The sequence below is a fragment of the Diuraphis noxia genome, unplaced genomic scaffold (assembly GCF_037042655.1).
Source record: "Diuraphis noxia isolate RWA-SAM2 unplaced genomic scaffold, SU_Dnox_SAM2 contig0005, whole genome shotgun sequence".
Taxonomy (NCBI): Eukaryota; Metazoa; Arthropoda; class Insecta; order Hemiptera; family Aphididae; genus Diuraphis; species Diuraphis noxia.
In genome coordinates this window covers 2,498,657-2,521,724 of record NW_028301715.1, presented here as the reverse complement: position 1 = coordinate 2,521,724, position 23,068 = coordinate 2,498,657, and positions in this window count along the sequence as shown.

Sequence of the window (23,068 nt, the reverse complement as noted above, 5' to 3'; positions counted from 1 at the left end):
CGTTAAGTTCACATTATTTTACATCTAAAACACGTATTTACAATACATTTGGGTGAATACAAAAAATAGAAAAAAAATTTGGGAAAAAATTTGGTAAAAAATGGTGATAATTCCGCTAAATATCGTTTAAAGTCATTTGTATTGAACTAATCATACTTTTTATATTTTTATCGTTAAGTTCACATAATTTTACATCTAAAACACGTCTTTACAATACATTTGGGTGAATATAAAAGGTCGTAAAAAAATTTTGAAATACAGGTGATGAATCCGCTAAATATCGTCTTAAGTCATTTCTATTAAACTAATCATACTTTTTATATTTTTAACGTTAAGTTCACATTATTTTACATCTAATACACGTATTTACAATACATTTGGGTGAATACAAAAAATAGAAAAAAAATTTGGGAAAAAATTGGGTAAAAAATTGTGATAATTCCGCTAAATATCGTTTAAAGTCATTTGTATTAAACTAATCATACTTTTTATATTTTTATCGTTAAGTTCACATAATTTTACATCTAAAACACGTCTTTACAATACATTTGGGTGAATATAAAAGGTCGTAAAAAAATTTTGAAATACAGGTGATGAATCCGCTAAATATCGTCTTAAGTCATTTCTATTAAACTAATCATACTTTTTATATTTTAAACGTTAAGTTCACATTATTTTACATCTAAAACACGTGTTTACAATACATTTGGGTGAATACAAAAAATAGAAAAAAAATTTGGTAAAAAATGGTGAAAATTCCGCTAAATATCGTTTAAAGTCATTTGTATTGAACTAATCATACTTTTTATATTTTTATCGTTAAGTTCACATTATTTTACAGTCTAAAACACGTATTTACAATACATTTGGGTAAATACAAAAAATAGAAAAAAAATTTGGGAAAAAATTTGGTAAAAAATGGTGATAATTCCGCTAAATATCGTTTAAAGTCATTTGTATTGAACTAATCATACTTTTTATATTTTTATCGTTAAGTTCACATTATTTTACATCTAAAACACGTCTTTACAATACATTTGGGTGAATATAAAAGGTCGTAAAAAAATTTTGAAATACAGGTGATGAATCCGCTAAATATCGTCTTAAGTCATTTCTATTAAACTAATCATACTTTTTATATTTTTAACGTTAAGTTAACATTATTTTACATCTAAAACACGTATTTACAATACATTTGGGTGACTACAAAAAATAGAAAAAAAATTTGGGAAAAAATTTGGTAAAAAATGGTGATAATTCCGATAAATATCGATTAAAGTCATTTGTATTGAACTAATCATACTTTTTATATGTTTATCGTTAAGTTCACATAATTTTACATCTAAAACACGTCTTTACAATACATTTGGGTGAATATAAAAGGTCGTAAAAAAATTTTGAAATACAGGTGATGAATCCGCTAAATATCGTCTTAATTCATTTCTATTAAACTAATCATACTTTTTATATTTTTAACGTTAAGTTCACATTATTTTACATCTAAAACACGATTTTACAATACATTTATGTGAATACAAAAAATAGAAAAAAAATTTAGGAAAAAATTTAGTAAAAAATTGTGATAATTCCGCTAAATATCGTTTAAAGTCATTTTTATTGAACTAATCATACTTTTTATATTTTTATCGTTAAGTTCACATTATTTTACATCTAAAACACGTATTTACATTACATTTGGGTGACTACAAAAAATAGAAAAAAAATTTGGTAAAAAATGGTGATAATTCCGCTAAATATCGTTTAAAGTCATTTGTATTGAACTAATCATACTTTTTATATTTTTATCGTTAAGTTCACATAATTTTACATCAAAAACACGTCTTTACAATACATTTGGGTGAATATAAAAGGTCGTAAAAAAATTTTGAAATACAGGTGATGAATCCGCTAAATATCGTCTTAATTCATTTCTATTAAACTAATCATACTTTTTATATTTTTAACGTTAAGTTCACATTAGTTTACATCTAAAACACGTGTTTACAATACATTTATGTGAATACAAAAAATAGAAAAAAAATTTGGGAAAATCTTTGGTAAAAAATGGTGATAATTCCGCTAAATATCGTTAAAGTCATTTGTATTGAACTAATCATACATTTTATATTTTTATCGTTAAGTTCACATTATTTTACATCTAATACACGTATTTACAATACATTTGGGTGAATACAAAAAATAGAAAAAAAATTTGGGAAAAAATTGGGTAAAAAATTGTGATAATTCCGCTAAATATCGTTTAAAGTCATTTGTATTAAACTAATCATACTTTTTATATTTTTATCGTTAAGTTCACATAATTTTACATCTAAAACACGTCTTTACAATACATTTGGGTGAATATAAAAGGTCGTAAAAAAATTTTGAAATACAGGTGATGAATCCGCTAAATATCGTCTTAAGTCATTTCTATTAAACTAATCATACTTTTTATATTTTTAACGTTAAGTTCACATTATTTTACATCTAATACACGTATTTACAATACATTTGGGTGAATACAAAAAATAGAAAAAAAATTTGGGAAAAAATTGGGTAAAAAATTGTGATAATTCCGCTAAATATCGTTTAAAGTCATTTGTATTAAACTAATCATACTTTTTATATTTTTATCGTTAAGTTCACATAATTTTACATCTAAAACACGTCTTTACAATACATTTGGGTGAATATAAAAGGTCGTAAAAAAATTTTGAAATACAGGTGATGAATCCGCTAAATATCGTCTTAAGTCATTTCTATTAAACTAATCATACTTTTTATATTTTAAACGTTAAGTTCACATTATTTTACATCTAAAACACGTGTTTACAATACATTTGGGTGAATACAAAAAATAGAAAAAAAATTTGGTAAAAAATGGTGAAAATTCCGCTAAATATCGTTTAAAGTCATTTGTATTGAACTAATCATACTTTTTATATTTTTATCGTTAAGTTCACATTATTTTACAGTCTAAAACACGTATTTACAATACATTTGGGTAAATACAAAAAATAGAAAAAAAATTTGGGAAAAAATTTGGTAAAAAATGGTGATAATTCCGCTAAATATCGTTTAAAGTCATTTGTATTGAACTAATCATACTTTTTATATTTTTATCGTTAAGTTCACATTATTTTACATCTAAAACACGTCTTTACAATACATTTGGGTGAATATAAAAGGTCGTAAAAAAATTTTGAAATACAGGTGATGAATCCGCTAAATATCGTCTTAAGTCATTTCTATTAAACTAATCATACTTTTTATATTTTTAACGTTAAGTTAACATTATTTTACATCTAAAACACGTATTTACAATACATTTGGGTGACTACAAAAAATAGAAAAAAAATTTGGGAAAAAATTTGGTAAAAAATGGTGATAATTCCGATAAATATCGATTAAAGTCATTTGTATTGAACTAATCATACTTTTTATATGTTTATCGTTAAGTTCACATAATTTTACATCTAAAACACGTCTTTACAATACATTTGGGTGAATATAAAAGGTCGTAAAAAAATTTTGAAATACAGGTGATGAATCCGCTAAATATCGTCTTAATTCATTTCTATTAAACTAATCATACTTTTTATATTTTTAACGTTAAGTTCACATTATTTTACATCTAAAACACGATTTTACAATACATTTATGTGAATACAAAAAATAGAAAAAAAATTTAGGAAAAAATTTAGTAAAAAATTGTGATAATTCCGCTAAATATCGTTTAAAGTCATTTTTATTGAACTAATCATACTTTTTATATTTTTATCGTTAAGTTCACATTATTTTACATCTAAAACACGTATTTACATTACACTTGGGTGACTACAAAAAATAGAAAAAAAATTTGGTAAAAAATGGTGATAATTCCGCTAAATATCGTTTAAAGTCATTTGTATTGAACTAATCATACTTTTTATATTTTTATCGTTAAGTTCACATAATTTTACATCAAAAACACGTCTTTACAATACATTTGGGTGAATATAAAAGGTCGTAAAAAAATTTTGAAATACAGGTGATGAATCCGCTAAATATCGTCTTAATTCATTTCTATTAAACTAATCATACTTTTTATATTTTTAACGTTAAGTTCACATTAGTTTACATCTAAAACACGTGTTTACAATACATTTATGTGAATACAAAAAATAGAAAAAAAATTTGGGAAAATCTTTGGTAAAAAATGGTGATAATTCCGCTAAATATCGTTAAAGTCATTTGTATTGAACTAATCATACATTTTATATTTTTATCGTTAAGTTCACATTATTTTACATCTAATACACGTATTTACAATACATTTGGGTGAATACAAAAAATAGAAAAAAAATTTGGGAAAAAATTGGGTAAAAAATTGTGATAATTCCGCTAAATATCGTTTAAAGTCATTTGTATTAAACTAATCATACTTTTTATATTTTTATCGTTAAGTTCACATAATTTTACATCTAAAACACGTCTTTACAATACATTTGGGTGAATATAAAAGGTCGTAAAAAAATTTTGAAATACAGGTGATGAATCCGCTAAATATCGTCTTAAGTCATTTCTATTAAACTAATCATACTTTTTATATTTTTAACGTTAAGTTCACATTATTTTACATCTAATACACGTATTTACAATACATTTGGGTGAATACAAAAAATAGAAAAAAAATTTGGGAAAAAATTGGGTAAAAAATTGTGATAATTCCGCTAAATATCGTTTAAAGTCATTTGTATTAAACTAATCATACTTTTTATATTTTTATCGTTAAGTTCACATAATTTTACATCTAAAACACGTCTTTACAATACATTTGGGTGAATATAAAAGGTCGTAAAAAAATTTTGAAATACAGGTGATGAATCCGCTAAATATCGTCTTAAGTCATTTCTATTAAACTAATCATACTTTTTATATTTTAAACGTTTAGTTCACATTATTTTACATCTAAAACACGTGTTTACAATACATTTGGGTGAATACAAAAAATAGAAAAAAAATTTGGTAAAAAATGGTGAAAATTCCGCTAAATATCGTTTAAAGTCATTTGTATTGAACTAATCATACTTTTTATATTTTTATCGTTAAGTTCACATTATTTTACAGTCTAAAACACGTATTTACAATACATTTGGGTAAATACAAAAAATAGAAAAAAAATTTGGGAAAAAATTTGGTAAAAAATGGTGATAATTCCGCTAAATATCGTTTAAAGTCATTTGTATTGAACTAATCATATTTTTTATATTTTTATCGTTAAGTTCACATTATTTTACATCTAAAACACGTCTTTACAATACATTTGGGTGAATATAAAAGGTCGTAAAAAAATTTTGAAATACAGGTGATGAATCCGCTAAATATCGTCTTAAGTCATTTCTATTAAACTAATCATACTTTTTATATTTTTAACGTTAAGTTAACATTATTTTACATCTAAAACACGTATTTACAATACATTTGGGTGACTACAAAAAATAGAAAAAAAATTTGGGAAAAAATTTGGTAAAAAATGGTGATAATTCCGATAAATATCGATTAAAGTCATTTGTATTGAACTAATCATACTTTTTATATGTTTATCGTTAAGTTCACATAATTTTACATCTAAAACACGTCTTTACAATACATTTGGGTGAATATAAAAGGTCGTAAAAAAATTTTGAAATACAGGTGATGAATCTGCTAAATATCGTCTTAATTCATTTCTATTAAACTAATCATACTTTTTATATTTTTAACGTTAAGTTCACATTATTTTACATCTAAAACACGATTTTACAATACATTTATGTGAATACAAAAAATAGAAAAAAAATTTAGGAAAAAATTTAGTAAAAAATTGTGATAATTCCGCTAAATATCGTTTAAAGTCATTTTTATTGAACTAATCATACTTTTTATATTTTTATCGTTAAGTTCACATTATTTTACATCTAAAACACGTATTTACATTACATTTGGGTGACTACAAAAAATAGAAAAAAAATTTGGTAAAAAATGGTGATAATTCCGCTAAATATCGTTTAAAGTCATTTGTATTGAACTAATCATACTTTTTATATTTTTATCGTTAAGTTCACATAATTTTACATCAAAAACACGTCTTTACAATACATTTGGGTGAATATAAAAGGTCGTAAAAAAATTTTGAAATACAGGTGATGAATCCGCTAAATATCGTCTTAATTCATTTCTATTAAACTAATCATACTTTTTATATTTTTAACGTTAAGTTCACATTAGTTTACATCTAAAACACGTGTTTACAATACATTTATGTGAATACAAAAAATAGAAAAAAAATTTGGGAAAATCTTTGGTAAAAAATGGTGATAATTCCGCTAAATATCGTTAAAGTCATTTGTATTGAACTAATCATACATTTTATATTTTTATCGTTAAGTTCACATTATTTTACATCTAATACACGTATTTACAATACATTTGGGTGAATACAAAAAATAGAAAAAAAATTTGGGAAAAAATTGGGTAAAAAATTGTGATAATTCCGCTAAATATCGTTTAAAGTCATTTGTATTAAACTAATCATACTTTTTATATTTTTATCGTTAAGTTCACATAATTTTACATCTAAAACACGTCTTTACAATACATTTGGGTGAATATAAAAGGTCGTAAAAAAATTTTGAAATACAGGTGATGAATCCGCTAAATATCGTCTTAAGTCATTTCTATTAAACTAATCATACTTTTTATATTTTTAACGTTAAGTTCACATTATTTTACATCTAATACACGTATTTACAATACATTTGGGTGAATACAAAAAATAGAAAAAAAATTTGGGAAAAAATTGGGTAAAAAATTGTGATAATTCCGCTAAATATCGTTTAAAGTCATTTGTATTAAACTAATCATACTTTTTATATTTTTATCGTTAAGTTCACATAATTTTACATCTAAAACACGTCTTTACAATACATTTGGGTGAATATAAAAGGTCGTAAAAAAATTTTGAAATACAGGTGATGAATCCGCTAAATATCGTCTTAAGTCATTTCTATTAAACTAATCATACTTTTTATATTTTAAACGTTAAGTTCACATTATTTTACATCTAAAACACGTGTTTACAATACATTTGGGTGAATACAAAAAATAGAAAAAAAATTTGGTAAAAAATGGTTAAAATTCCGCTAAATATCGTTTAAAGTCATTTGTATTGAACTAATCATACTTTTTATATTTTTATCGTTAAGTTCACATTATTTTACAGTCTAAAACACGTATTTACAATACATTTGGGTAAATACAAAAAATAGAAAAAAAATTTGGGAAAAAATTTGGTAAAAAATGGTGATAATTCCGCTAAATATCGTTTAAAGTCATTTGTATTGAACTAATCATACTTTTTATATTTTTATCGTTAAGTTCACATTATTTTACATCTAAAACACGTCTTTACAATACATTTGGGTGAATATAAAAGGTCGTAAAAAAATTTTGAAATACAGGTGATGAATCCGCTAAATATCGTCTTAAGTCATTTCTATTAAACTAATCATACTTTTTATATTTTTAACGTTAAGTTAACATTATTTTACATCTAAAACACGTATTTACAATACATTTGGGTGACTACAAAAAATAGAAAAAAAATTTGGGAAAAAATTTGGTAAAAAATGGTGATAATTCCGATAAATATCGATTAAAGTCATTTGTATTGAACTAATCATACTTTTTATATGTTTATCGTTAAGTTCACATAATTTTACATCTAAAACACGTCTTTACAATACATTTGGGTGAATATAAAAGGTCGTAAAAAAATTTTGAAATACAGGTGATGAATCCGCTAAATATCGTCTTAATTCATTTTTATTAAACTAATCATACTTTTTATATTTTTAACGTTAAGTTCACATTATTTTACATCTAAAACACGATTTTACAATACATTTATGTGAATACAAAAAATAGAAAAAAAATTTAGGAAAAAATTTAGTAAAAAATTGTGATAATTCCGCTAAATATCGTTTAAAGTCATTTTTATTGAACTAATCATACTTTTTATATTTTTATCGTTAAGTTCACATTATTTTACATCTAAAACACGTATTTACATTACATTTGGGTGACTACAAAAAATAGAAAAAAAATTTGGTAAAAAATGGTGATAATTCCGCTAAATATCGTTTAAAGTCATTTGTATTGAACTAATCATACTTTTTATATTTTTATCGTTAAGTTCACATAATTTTACATCAAAAACACGTCTTTACAATACATTTGGGTGAATATAAAAGGTCGTAAAAAAATTTTGAAATACAGGTGATGAATCCGCTAAATATCGTCTTAATTCATTTCTATTAAACTAATCATACTTTTTATATTTTTAACGTTAAGTTCACATTAGTTTACATCTAAAACACGTGTTTACAATACATTTATGTGAATACAAAAAATAGAAAAAAAATTTGGGAAAATCTTTGGTAAAAAATGGTGATAATTCCGCTAAATATCGTTAAAGTCATTTGTATTGAACTAATCATACATTTTATATTTTTATCGTTAAGTTCACATTATTTTACATCTAATACACGTATTTACAATACATTTGGGTGAATACAAAAAATAGAAAAAAAATTTGGGAAAAAATTGGGTAAAAAATTGTGATAATTCCGCTAAATATCGTTTAAAGTCATTTGTATTAAACTAATCATACTTTTTATATTTTTATCGTTAAGTTCACATAATTTTACATCTAAAACACGTCTTTACAATACATTTGGGTGAATATAAAAGGTCGTAAAAAAATTTTGAAATACAGGTGATGAATCCGCTAAATATCGTCTTAAGTCATTTCTATTAAACTAATCATACTTTTTATATTTTTAACGTTAAGTTCACATTATTTTACATCTAATACACGTATTTACAATACATTTGGGTGAATACAAAAAATAGAAAAAAAATTTGGGAAAAAATTGGGTAAAAAATTGTGATAATTCCGCTAAATATCGTTTAAAGTCATTTGTATTAAACTAATCATACTTTTTATATTTTTATCGTTAAGTTCACATAATTTTACATCTAAAACACGTCTTTACAATACATTTGGGTGAATATAAAAGGTCGTAAAAAAATTTTGAAATACAGGTGATGAATCCGCTAAATATCGTCTTAAGTCATTTCTATTAAACTAATCATACTTTTTATATTTTAAACGTTAAGTTCACATTATTTTACATCTAAAACACGTGTTTACAATACATTTGGGTGAATACAAAAAATAGAAAAAAAATTTGGTAAAAAATGGTGAAAATTCCGCTAAATATCGTTTAAAGTCATTTGTATTGAACTAATCATACTTTTTATATTTTTATCGTTAAGTTCACATTATTTTACAGTCTAAAACACGTATTTACAATACATTTGGGTAAATACAAAAAATAGAAAAAAAATTTGGGAAAAAATTTGGTAAAAAATGGTGATAATTCCGCTAAATATCGTTTAAAGTCATTTGTATTGAACTAATCATACTTTTTATATTTTTATCGTTAAGTTCACATTATTTTACATCTAAAACACGTCTTTACAATACATTTGGGTGAATATAAAAGGTCGTAAAAAAATTTTGAAATACAGGTGATGAATCCGCTAAATATCGTCTTAAGTCATTTCTATTAAACTAATCATACTTTTTATATTTTTAACGTTAAGTTAACATTATTTTACATCTAAAACACGTATTTACAATACATTTGGGTGACTACAAAAAATAGAAAAAAAATTTGGGAAAAAATTTGGTAAAAAATGGTGATAATTCCGATAAATATCGATTAAAGTCATTTGTATTGAACTAATCATACTTTTTATATGTTTATCGTTAAGTTCACATAATTTTACATCTAAAACACGTCTTTACAATACATTTGGGTGAATATAAAAGGTCGTAAAAAAATTTTGAAATACAGGTGATGAATCCGCTAAATATCGTCTTAATTCATTTCTATTAAACTAATCATACTTTTTATATTTTTAACGTTAAGTTCACATTATTTTACATCTAAAACACGATTTTACAATACATTTATGTGAATACAAAAAATAGAAAAAAAATTTAGGAAAAAATTTAGTAAAAAATTGTGATAATTCCGCTAAATATCGTTTAAAGTCATTTTTATTGAACTAATCATACTTTTTATATTTTTATCGTTAAGTTCACATTATTTTACATCTAAAACACGTATTTACATTACATTTGGGTGACTACAAAAAATAGAAAAAAAATTTGGTAAAAAATGGTGATAATTCCGCTAAATATCGTTTAAAGTCATTTGTATTGAACTAATCATACTTTTTATATTTTTATCGTTAAGTTCACATAATTTTACATCAAAAACACGTCTTTACAATACATTTGGGTGAATATAAAAGGTCGTAAAAAAATTTTGAAATACAGGTGATGAATCCGCTAAATATCGTCTTAATTCATTTCTATTAAACTAATCATACTTTTTATATTTTTAACGTTAAGTTCACATTAGTTTACATCTAAAACACGTGTTTACAATACATTTATGTGAATACAAAAAATAGAAAAAAAATTTGGGAAAATCTTTGGTAAAAAATGGTGATAATTCCGCTAAATATCGTTAAAGTCATTTGTATTGAACTAATCATACATTTTATATTTTTATCGTTAAGTTCACATTATTTTACATCTAAAATACGTATTTACAATACATTTGGGTGAATACAAAAAATAGAAAAAAAATTTGGGAAAAAATTTGGTAAAAAATGGTGATAATTCCGCTAAATATCGTTTAAAGTCATTTGTATTGAACTAATCATACTTTTTATATTTTTATCGTTAAGTTCACATAATTTTACATCTAAAACACGTCTTTACAATACATTTGGGTGAATATAAAAGGTCGTAAAAAAATTTTGAAATACAGGTGATGAATCCGCTAAATATCGTCTTAAATCATTTCTATTAAACTAATCATACTTTTTATATTTTTAACGTTAAGTTCACATTATTTTACATCTAAAACACGTATTTACAATACATTTGGGTGAATACAAAAAATAGAAAAAAAATTTGGGAAAAAATTTGGTAAAAAATGGTGATAATTCCGCTAAATATCGTTTAAAGTCATTTGTATTGAACTAATCATACTTTTTATATTTTTATCGTTAAGTTCACATAATTTTACATCTCAAACACGTCTTTACAATACATTTGGGTGAATATAAAAGGTCGTAAAAAAATTTTGAAATACAGGTGATGAATCCGCTAAATATCGTCTTAAGTCATTTCTATTAAACTAATCATACTTTTTATATTTTTAACGTTAAGTTAACATTATTTTACATCTAAAACACGTAATTACAATACATTTGGGTGACTACAAAAAATAGAAAAAAAATTTGGGAAAAAATTTGGTAAAAAATGGTGATAATTCCGATTAATATCGATTAAAGTCATTTGTATTGAACTAATCATACTTTTTATATGTTTATCGTTAAGTTCACATAATTTTACATCTAAAACACGTCTTTACAATACATTTGGGTGAATATAAAAGGTCGTAAAAAAATTTTGAAATACAGGTGATGAATCCGCTAAATATCGTCTTAATTCATTTCTATTAAACTAATCATACTTTTTATATTTTTAACGTTAAGTTCACATAATTTTACATCTAAAACACGAGTTTACAATACATTTATGTGAATACAAAAAATAGAAAAAAAATTTAGGAAAAAATTTAGTAAAAAATTGTGATAATTCCGCTAAATATCGTTTAAAGTCATTTGTATTGAACTAATCATACTTTTTATATTTTTATCGTTAAGTTCACATTATTTTACATCTAAAACACGTATTTACAATACATTTGGGTGACTACAAAAAATAGAAAAAAAATTTGGTAAAAAATGGTGATAATTCCGCTAAATATCGTTTAAAGTCATTTGTATTGAACTAATCATACTTTTTATATTTTTATCGTTAAGTTCACATAATTTTACATCTAAAACACGTCTTTACAATACATTTGGGTGAATATAAAAGGTCGTAAAAAAATTTTGAAATACAGGTGATGAATCCGCTAAATATCGTCTTAATTCATTTCTATTATACTAATCATACTTTTTATATTTTTAACGTTAAGTTCACATTATTTTACATCTAAAACACGTATTTACAATACATTTGGGTGAATACAAAAAATAGAAAAAAAATTTGGGAAAAAATTTGGTAAAAAATGGTGATAATTCCGCTAAATATCGTTAAAGTCATTTGTATTGAACTAATCATACATTTTATATTTTTATCGTTAAGTTCACATTATTTTACATCTAAAATACGTATTTACAATACATTTGGGTGAATACAAAAAATAGAAAAAAAATTTGGGAAAAAATTTGGTAAAAAATGGTGATAATTCCGCTAAATATCGTTTAAAGTCATTTGTATTGAACTAATCATACTTTTTATATTTTTATCGTTAAGTTCACATAATTTTACATCTAAAACACGTCTTTACAATACATTTGGGTGAATATAAAAGGTCGTAAAAAAATTTTGAAATACAGGTGATGAATCCGCTAAATATCGTCTTAAATCATTTCTATTAAACTAATCATACTTTTTATATTTTTAACGTTAAGTTCACATTATTTTACATCTAAAACACGTATTTACAATACATTTGGGTGAATACAAAAAATAGAAAAAAAATTTGGGAAAAAATTTGGTAAAAAATGGTGATAATTCCGCTAAATATCGTTTAAAGTCATTTGTATTGAACTAATCATACTTTTTATATTTTTATCGTTAAGTTCACATAATTTTAAATCTCAAACACGTCTTTACAATACATTTGGGTGAATATAAAAGGTCGTAAAAAAATTTTGAAATACAGGTGATGAATCCGCTAAATATCGTCTAAAGTCATTTCTATTAAACTAATCATACTTTTTATATTTTTAACGTTAAGTTAACATTATTTTACATCTAAAACACGTATTTACAATACATTTATGTGAATACAAAAAATAGAAAAAAAATTTAGGAAAAAATTTAGTAAAAAATTGTGATAATTCCGCTAAATATCGTTTAAAGTCATTTGTATTGAACTAATCATACTTTTTCTATTTTTATCGTTAAGTTCACATTATTTTACATCTAAAACACGTATTTACAATACATTTGGGTGACTACAAAAAATAGAAAAAAAATTTGGTAAAAAATGGTGATAATTCCGCTAAATATCGTTTAAAGTCATTTGTATTGAACTAATCATACATTTTATATTTTTATCGTTAAGTTCACATTATTTTACATCTAAAATACGTATTTACAATACATTTGGGTGAATACAAAAAATAGAAAAAAAATTTGGGAAAAAATTTGGTAAAAAATGGTGATAATTCCGCTAAATATCGTTTAAAGTCATTTGTATTGAACTAATCATACTTTTTATATTTTTATCGTTAAGTTCACATAATTTTACATCTAAAACACGTCTTTACAATACATTTGGGTGAATATAAAAGGTCGTAAAAAAATTTTGAAATACAGGTGATGAATCCGCTAAATATCGTCTTAAATCATTTCTATTAAACTAATCATACTTTTTATATTTTTAACGTTAAGTTCACATTATTTTACATCTAAAACACGTATTTACAATACATTTGGGTGAATACAAAAAATAGAAAAAAAATTTGGGAAAAAATTTGGTAAAAAATGGTGATAATTCCGCTAAATATCGTTTAAAGTCATTTGTATTGAACTAATCATACTTTTTATATTTTTATCGTTAAGTTCACATAATTTTAAATCTCAAACACGTCTTTACAATACATTTGGGTGAATATAAAAGGTCGTAAAAAAATTTTGAAATACAGGTGATGAATCCGCTAAATATCGTCTAAAGTCATTTCTATTAAACTAATCATACTTTTTATATTTTTAACGTTAAGTTAACATTATTTTACATCTAAAACACGTATTTACAATACATTTATGTGAATACAAAAAATAGAAAAAAAATTTAGGAAAAAATTTAGTAAAAAATTGTGATAATTCCGCTAAATATCGTTTAAAGTCATTTGTATTGAACTAATCATACTTTTTCTATTTTTATCGTTAAGTTCACATTATTTTACATCTAAAACACGTATTTACAATACATTTGGGTGACTACAAAAAATAGAAAAAAAATTTGGTAAAAAATGGTGATAATTCCGCTAAATATCGTTTAAAGTCATTTGTATTGAACTAATCATACTTTTTATATTTTTATCGTTAAGTTCACATAATTTTACATCTAAAACACGTCTTTACAATACATTTGGGTGAATATAAAAGGTCGTAAAAAAATTTTGAAATACAGGTGATGAATCCGCTAAATATCGTCTTAATTCATTTCTATTATACTAATCATACTTTTTATATTTTTAACGTTAAGTTCACATTATTTTACATCTAAAACACGTATTTACAATACATTTGGGTGACTACAAAAAATAGAAAAAAAATTTGGTAAAAAATGGTGATAATTCCGCTAAATATCGATTAAAGTCATTTGTATTGAACTAATCATACTTTTAATATTTTTAACGTTAAGTTCACATTTTTTTTACATCTAAAACACGTATTTACAATACATTTGGGTGAATACAAAAAATAGAAAAAAAATTTGGGAAAAAATGGTGATAATTCCGCTAAATATCGTTAAAGTCATTTGTATTGAACTAATCATACATTTTATATTTTTATCGTTAAGTTCACATTATTTTACATCTAAATTACGTATTTACAATACATTTGGGTGAATACAAAAAATAGAAAAAAAATTTGGGAAAAAATTTGGTAAAAAATGGTGATAATTCCGCTAAATATCGTTTAAAGTCATTTGTATTGAACTAATCATACTTTTTATATTTTTATCGTTAAGTTCACATAATTTTACATCTAAAACACGTCTTTACAATACATTTGGGTGAATATAAAAGGTCGTAAAAAAATTTTGAAATACAGGTGATGAATCCGCTAAATATCGTCTTAAATCATTTCTATTAAACTAATCATACTTTTTATATTTTTAACGTTAAGTTCACATTATTTTACATCTAAAACACGTATTTACAATACATTTGGGTGAATACAAAAAATAGAAAAAAAATTTGGGAAAAAATTTGGTAAAAAATGGTGATAATTCCGCTAAATATCGTTTAAAGTCATTTGTATTGAACTAATCATACATTTTATATTTTTATCGTTAAGTTCACATAATTTTACATCTCAAACACGTCTTTACAATACATTTGGGTGAATATAAAAGGTCGTAAAAAAATTTTGAAATACAGGTGATGAATCCGCTAAATATCGTCTAAAGTCATTTCTATTAAACTAATCATACAGTTCACATTATTTTACATCTAAAACACGTATTTACAATACATTTGGGTGACTACAAAAAATAGAAAAAAAATTTGGTAAAATATGGTGATAATTCCGCTAAATATCGTTTAAAGTCATTTGTATTGAACTAATCATACTTTTTATATTTTTATCGTTAAGTTCACATAATTTTACATCTAAAACACGTCTTTACAATACATTTGGGTGAATATAAAAGGTCGTAAAAAAATTTTGAAATACAGGTGATGAATCCGCTAAATATCGTCTTAATTCATTTCTATTATACTAATCATACTTTTTATATTTTTAACGTTAAGTTCACATTATTTTACATCTAAAACACGTATTTACAATACATTTGGGTGACTACAAAAAATAGAAAAAAAATTTGGTAAAAAATGGTGATAATTCCGCTAAATATCGATTAAAGTCATTTGTATTGAACTAATCATACTTTTAATATTTTTAACGTTAAGTTCACATTTTTTTTACATCTAAAACACGTATTTACAATACATTTGGGTGAATACAAAAAATAGAAAAAAAATTTGGGAAAAAATGGTGATAATTCCGCTAAATATCGTTAAAGTCATTTGTATTGAACTAATCATACATTTTATATTTTTATCGTTAAGTTCACATTATTTTACATCTAAAATACGTATTTACAATACATTTGGGTGAATACAAAAAATAGAAAAAAAATTTGGGAAAAAATTTGGTAAAAAATGGTGATAATTCCGCTAAATATCGTTTAAAGTCATTTGTATTGAACTAATCATACTTTTTATATTTTTATCGTTAAGTTCACATAATTTTACATCTAAAACACGTCTTTACAATACATTTGGGTGAATATAAAAGGTCGTAAAAAAATTTTGAAATACAGGTGATGAATCCGCTAAATATCGTCTTAAATCATTTCTATTAAACTAATCATACTTTTTATATTTTTAACGTTAAGTTCACATTATTTTACATCTAAAACACGTATTTACAATACATTTGGGTGAATACAAAAAATAGAAAAAAAATTTGGGAAAAAATTTGGTAAAAAATGGTGATAATTCCGCTAAATATCGTTTAAAGTCATTTGTATTGAACTAATCATACTTTTTATATTTTTATCGTTAAGTTCACATAATTTTACATCTCAAACACGTCTTTACAATACATTTGGGTGAATATAAAAGGTCGTAAAAAAATTTTGAAATACAGGTGATGAATCCGCTAAATATCGTCTAAAGTCATTTCTATTAAACTAATCATACTTTTTATATTTTTAACGTTAAGTTAACATTATTTTACATCTAAAACACGTATTTACAATACATTTGGGTGACTACAAAAAATAGAAAAAAAATTTGGGAAAAAATTTGGTAAAAAATGGTGATAATTCCGATTAATATCGATTAAAGTCATTTGTATTGAACTAATCATACTTTTTATATGTTTATCGTTAAGTTCACATAATTTTACATCTAAAACACGTCTTTACAATACATTTGGGTGAATATAAAAGGTCGTAAAAAAATTTTGAAATACAGGTGATGAATCCGCTAAATATCGTCTTAATTCATTTCTATTAAACTAATCATACCTTTTATATTTTTAACGTTAAGTTCACATTATTTTACATCTAAAACACGAGTTTACAATACATTTATGTGAATACAAAAAATAGAAAAAAAATTTAGGAAAAAATTTAGTAAAAAATTGTGATAATTCCGCTAAATATCGTTTAAAGTCATTTGTATTGAACTAATCATACTTTTTATATTTTTATCGTTAAGTTCACATTATTTTACATCTAAAACACGTATTTACAATACATTTGGGTGACTACAAAAAATAGAAAAAAAATTTGGTAAAAAATGGTGATAATTCCGCTAAATATCGTTTAAAGTCATTTGTATTGAACTAATCATACTTTTTATATTTTTATCGTTAAGTTCACGTAATTTTACATCTAAAACACGTCTTTACAATACATTTGGGTGAATATAAAAGGTCGTAAAAAAATTTTGAAATACAGGTGATGAATCCGCTAAATATCGTCTTAATTCATTTCTATTATACTAATCATACTTTTTATATTTTTAACGTTAAGTTCACATTATTTTACATCTAAAACACGTATTTACAATACATTTGGGTGACTACAAAAAATAGAAAAAAAATTTGGTAAAAAATGGTGATAATTCCGCTAAATATCGATTAAAGTCATTTGTATTGAACTAATCATACTTTTTATATTTTTATCGTTAAGTTCACATAATTTTACATCTAAAACACGTGTTTACAATACATGTGGGTGAATATGAAAGGTCGTAAAAAAATTTTGAAATACAGGTGATGAATCCGCTATATATCGTCTGAATTCATTTCTATTAAACTAATCATACTTTTTATATTTTTAACGTTAAGTTAACATTATTTTACATCTAAAACACGTATTTACAATACATTTGGGTGACTACAAAAAATAGAAAAAAAATTTGGGAAAAAATTTGGTAAAAAATGGTGATAATTCCGATTAATATCGATTAAAGTCATTTGTATTGAACTAATCATACTTTTTATATGTTTATCGTTAAGTTCACATAATTTTACATCTAAAACACGTCTTTACAATACATTTGGGTGAATATAAAAGGTCGTAAAAAAATTTTGAAATACAGGTGATGAATCCGCTAAATATCGTCTTAATTCATTTCTATTAAACTAATCATACCTTTTATATTTTTAACGTTAAGTTCACATTATTTTACATCTAAAACACGAGTTTACAATACATTTATGTGAATACAAAAAATAGAAAAAAAATTTAGGAAAAAATTTAGTAAAAAATTGTGATAATTCCGCTAAATATCGTTTAAAGTCATTTGTATTGAACTAATCATACTTTTTATATTTTTATCGTTAAGTTCACATTATTTTACATCTAAAACACGTATTTACAATACATTTGGGTGACTACAAAAAATAGAAAAAAAATTTGGTAAAAAATGGTGATAATTCCGCTAAATATCGTTTAAAGTCATTTGTATTGAACTAATCATACTTTTTATATTTTTATCGTTAAGTTCACATAATTTTACATCTAAAACACGTCTTTACAATACATTTGGGTGAATATAAAAGGTCGTAAAAAAATTTTGAAATACAGGTGATGAATCCGCTAAATATCGTCTTAATTCATTTCTATTATACTAATCATACTTTTTATATTTTTAACGTTAAGTTCACATTATTTTACATCTAAAACACGTATTTACAATACATTTGGGTGACTACAAAAAATAGAAAAAAAATTTGGTAAAAAATGGTGATAATTCCGCTAAATATCGATTAAAGTCATTTGTATTGAACTAATCATACTTTTAATATTTTTAACGTTAAGTTCACATTTTTTTTACATCTAAAACACGTATTTACAATACATTTGGGTGAATACAAAAAATAGAAAAAAAATTTGGGAAAAAATGGTGATAATTCCGCTAAATATCGTTAAAGTCATTTGTATTGAACTAATCATACATTTTATATTTTTATCGTTAAGTTCACATTATTTTACATCTAAAATACGTATTTACAATACATTTGGGTGAATACAAAAAATAGAAAAAAAATTTGGGAAAAAATTTGGTAAAAAATGGTGATAATTCCGCTAAATATCGTTTAAAGTCATTTGTATTGAACTAATCATACTTTTTATATTTTTATCGTTAAGTTCACATAATTTTACATCTAAAACACGTCTTTACAATACATTTGGGTGAATATAAAAGGTCGTAAAAAAATTTTGAAATACAGGTGATGAATCCGCTAAATATCGTCTTAAATCATTTCTATTAAACTAATCATACTTTTTATATTTTTAACGTTAAGTTCACATTATTTTACATCTAAAACACGTATTTACAATACATTTGGGTGAATACAAAAAATAGAAAAAAAATTTGGGAAAAAATTTGGTAAAAAATGGTGATAATTCCGCTAAATATCGTTTAAAGTCATTTGTATTGAACTAATCATACTTTTTATATGTTTATCGTTAAGTTCACATAATTTTACATCTAAAACACGTCTTTACAATACATTTGGGTGAATATAAAAGGTCGTAAAAAAATTTTGAAATACAGGTGATGAATCCGCTAAATATCGTCTTAATTCATTTCTATTAAACTAATCATACCTTTTATATTTTTAACGTTAAGTTCACATTATTTTACATCTAAAACACGAGTTTACAATACATTTATGTGAATACAAAAAATAGAAAAAAAATTTAGGAAAAAATTTAGTAAAAAATTGTGATAATTCCGCTAAATATCGTTTAAAGTCATTTGTATTGAACTAATCATACTTTTTATATTTTTATCGTTAAGTTCACATTATTTTACATCTAAAACACGTATTTACAATACATTTGGGTGACTACAAAAAATAGAAAAAAAATTTGGTAAAAAATGGTGATAATTCCGCTAAATATCGTTTAAAGTCATTTGTATTGAACTAATCATACTTTTTATATTTTTATCGTTAAGTTCACATAATTTTACATCTAAAACACGTATTTACAATACATTTGGGTGAATACAAAAAATAGAAAAAAAATTTGGGAAAAAATGGTGATAATTCCGCTAAATATCGTTAAAGTCATTTGTATTGAACTAATCATACATTTTATATTTTTATCGTTAAGTTCAAATTATTTTACATCTAAAATACGTATTTACAATACATTTGGGTGAATACAAAAAATAGAAAAAAAATTTGGGAAAAAATTTGGTAAAAAATGGTGATAATTCCGCTAAATATCGTTTAAAGTCATTTGTATTGAACTAATCATACTTTTTATATTTTTATCGTTAAGTTCACATAATTTTACATCTAAAACACGTCTTTACAATACATTTGGGTGAATATAAAAGGTCGTAAAAAAATTTTGAAATACAGGTGATGAATCCGCTAAATATCGTCTTAAATCATTTCTATTAAACTAATCATACTTTTTATATTTTTAACGTTAAGTTCACATTATTTTACATCTAAAACACCTATTTACAATACATTTGGGTGAATACAAAAAATAGAAAAAAAATTTGGGAAAAAATTTGGTAAAAAATGGTGATAATTCCGCTAAATATCGTTTAAAGTCATTTGTATTGAACTAATCATACTTTTTATATTTTTATCGTTAAGTTCACATAATTTTACATCTCAAACACGTCTTTACAATACATTTGGGTGAATATAAAAGGTCGTAAAAAAATTTTGAAATACAGGTGATGAATCCGCTAAATATCGTCTTAAGTCATTTCTATTAAACTAATCATACTTTTTATATTTTTAACGTTAAGTTAACATTATTTTACATCTAAAACACGTATTTACAATACATTTGGGTGACTACAAAAAATAGAAAAAAAATTTGGGAAAAAATTTGGTAAAAAATGGTGATAATTCCGATAAATATCGATTAAAGTCATTTGTATTGAACTAATCATACTTTTTATATGTTTATCGTTAAGTTCACATAATTTTACATCTAAAACACGTCTTTACAATACATTTGGGTGAATATAAAAGGTCGTAAAAAAATTTTGAAATACAGGTGATGAATCCGCTAAATATCGTCTTAATTCATTTCTATTAAACTAATCATACTTTTTATATTTTTAACGTTAAGTTCACATTATTTTACATCTAAAACACGATTTTACAATACATTTATGTGAATACAAAAAATAGAAAAAAAATTTAGGAAAAAATTTAGTAAAAAATTGTGATAATTCCGCTAAATATCGTTTAAAGTCATTTTTATTGAACTAATCATACTTTTTATATTTTTATCGTTAAGTTCACATTATTTTACATCTAAAAGACGTATTTACAATACATTTGGGTGACTACAAAAAATAGAAAAAAAATTTGGGAAAAAATTTGGTAAAAAATGGTGATAATTCCGATAAATATCGTTTAAAGTCATTTGTATTGGACTAATCATACTTTTTATATTTTTATCGTTAAGTTCACATTATTTTACATATTTTACATCTAAAACACGTATTTACAATACATTTGGGTGAATACAAAAAATAGAAAAAAAATTTGGGAAAAAATTTGGTAAAAAATGGTGATAATTCCGCTAAATATCGATTAAAGTCATTTGTATTGAACTAATCATACTTTTTATATGTTTATCGTTAAGTTCACATAATTTTACATCTAAAACACGTCTTTACAATACATTTGGGTGAATATAAAAGGTCGTAAAAAAATTTTGAAATACAGGTGATGAATCCGCTAAATATCGTCTTAATTCATTTCTATTAAACTAATCATACTTTTTATATTTTTAACGTTAAGTTCACATTAGTTTACATCTAAAACACGTGTTTACAATACATTTATGTGAATACAAAAAATAGAAAAAAAATTTGGGAAAATCTTTGGTAAAAAATGGTGATAATTCCGATAAATATCGATTAAAGTCATTTGTATTGAACTAATCATACTTTTTATATTTTTAACGTTAAGTTAACATTATTTTACATCTAAAACACGTATTTACAATACATTTGGGTGACTAAAAAAAATAGAAAAAAAATTTGGGAAAAAATTTGGTAAAAAATGGTGATAATTCCGATAAATATCGATTAAAGTCATTTGTATTGAACTAATCATACTTTTTATATGTTTATCGTTAAGTTCACATAATTTTACATCTAAAACACGTCTTTACAATACATTTGGGTGAATATAAAAGGTCGTAAAAAAATTTTGAAATACAGGTGATGAATCCGCTAAATATCGTCTTAATTCATTTCTATTAAACTAATCATACTTTTTATATTTTTAACGTTAAGTTCACATTATTTTACATCTAAAACACGAGTTTACAATACATTTATGTGAATACAAAAAATAGAAAAAAATTTAGGAAAAAATTTAGTAAAAAATTGTGATAATTCCGCTAAATATCGTTTAAAGTCATTTGTATTGAACTAATCATACTTTTTATATTTTTATCGTTAAGTTCACATTATTTTACATCTAAAACACGTATTTACAATACATTTGGGTGACTACAAAAAATAGAAAAAAAATTTGGTAAAAAATGGTGATAATTCCGCTAAATATCGATTAAAGTCATTTGTATTGAACTAATCATACTTTTTATATTTTTATCGTTAAGTTCACATAATTTTACATCTAAAAAACGTGTTAACAATACATGTGGGTGAATATGAAAGGTCGTAAAAAAATTTTGAAATACAGGTGATGAATCCGCTATATATCGTCTGAATTCATTTCTATTAAACTAATCATACTTTTTATATTTTTAACGTTAAGTTCACATTATTTTACATCTAAAACACGTATTTACAATACATTTGGGTGAATACAAAAAATAGAAAAAAAATTTGGGAAAAAATTTGGTAAAAAATGGTGATAATTCCGCTAAATATCGTTAAAGTCATTTGTATTGAACTAATCATACATTTTATATTTTTATCGTTAAGTTCACATTATTTTACATCTAAAATACGTATTTACAATACATTTGGGTGAATACAAAAAATAGAAAAAAAATTTGGGAAAAAATTTGGTAAAAAATGGTGATAATTCCGCTAAATATCGTTTAAA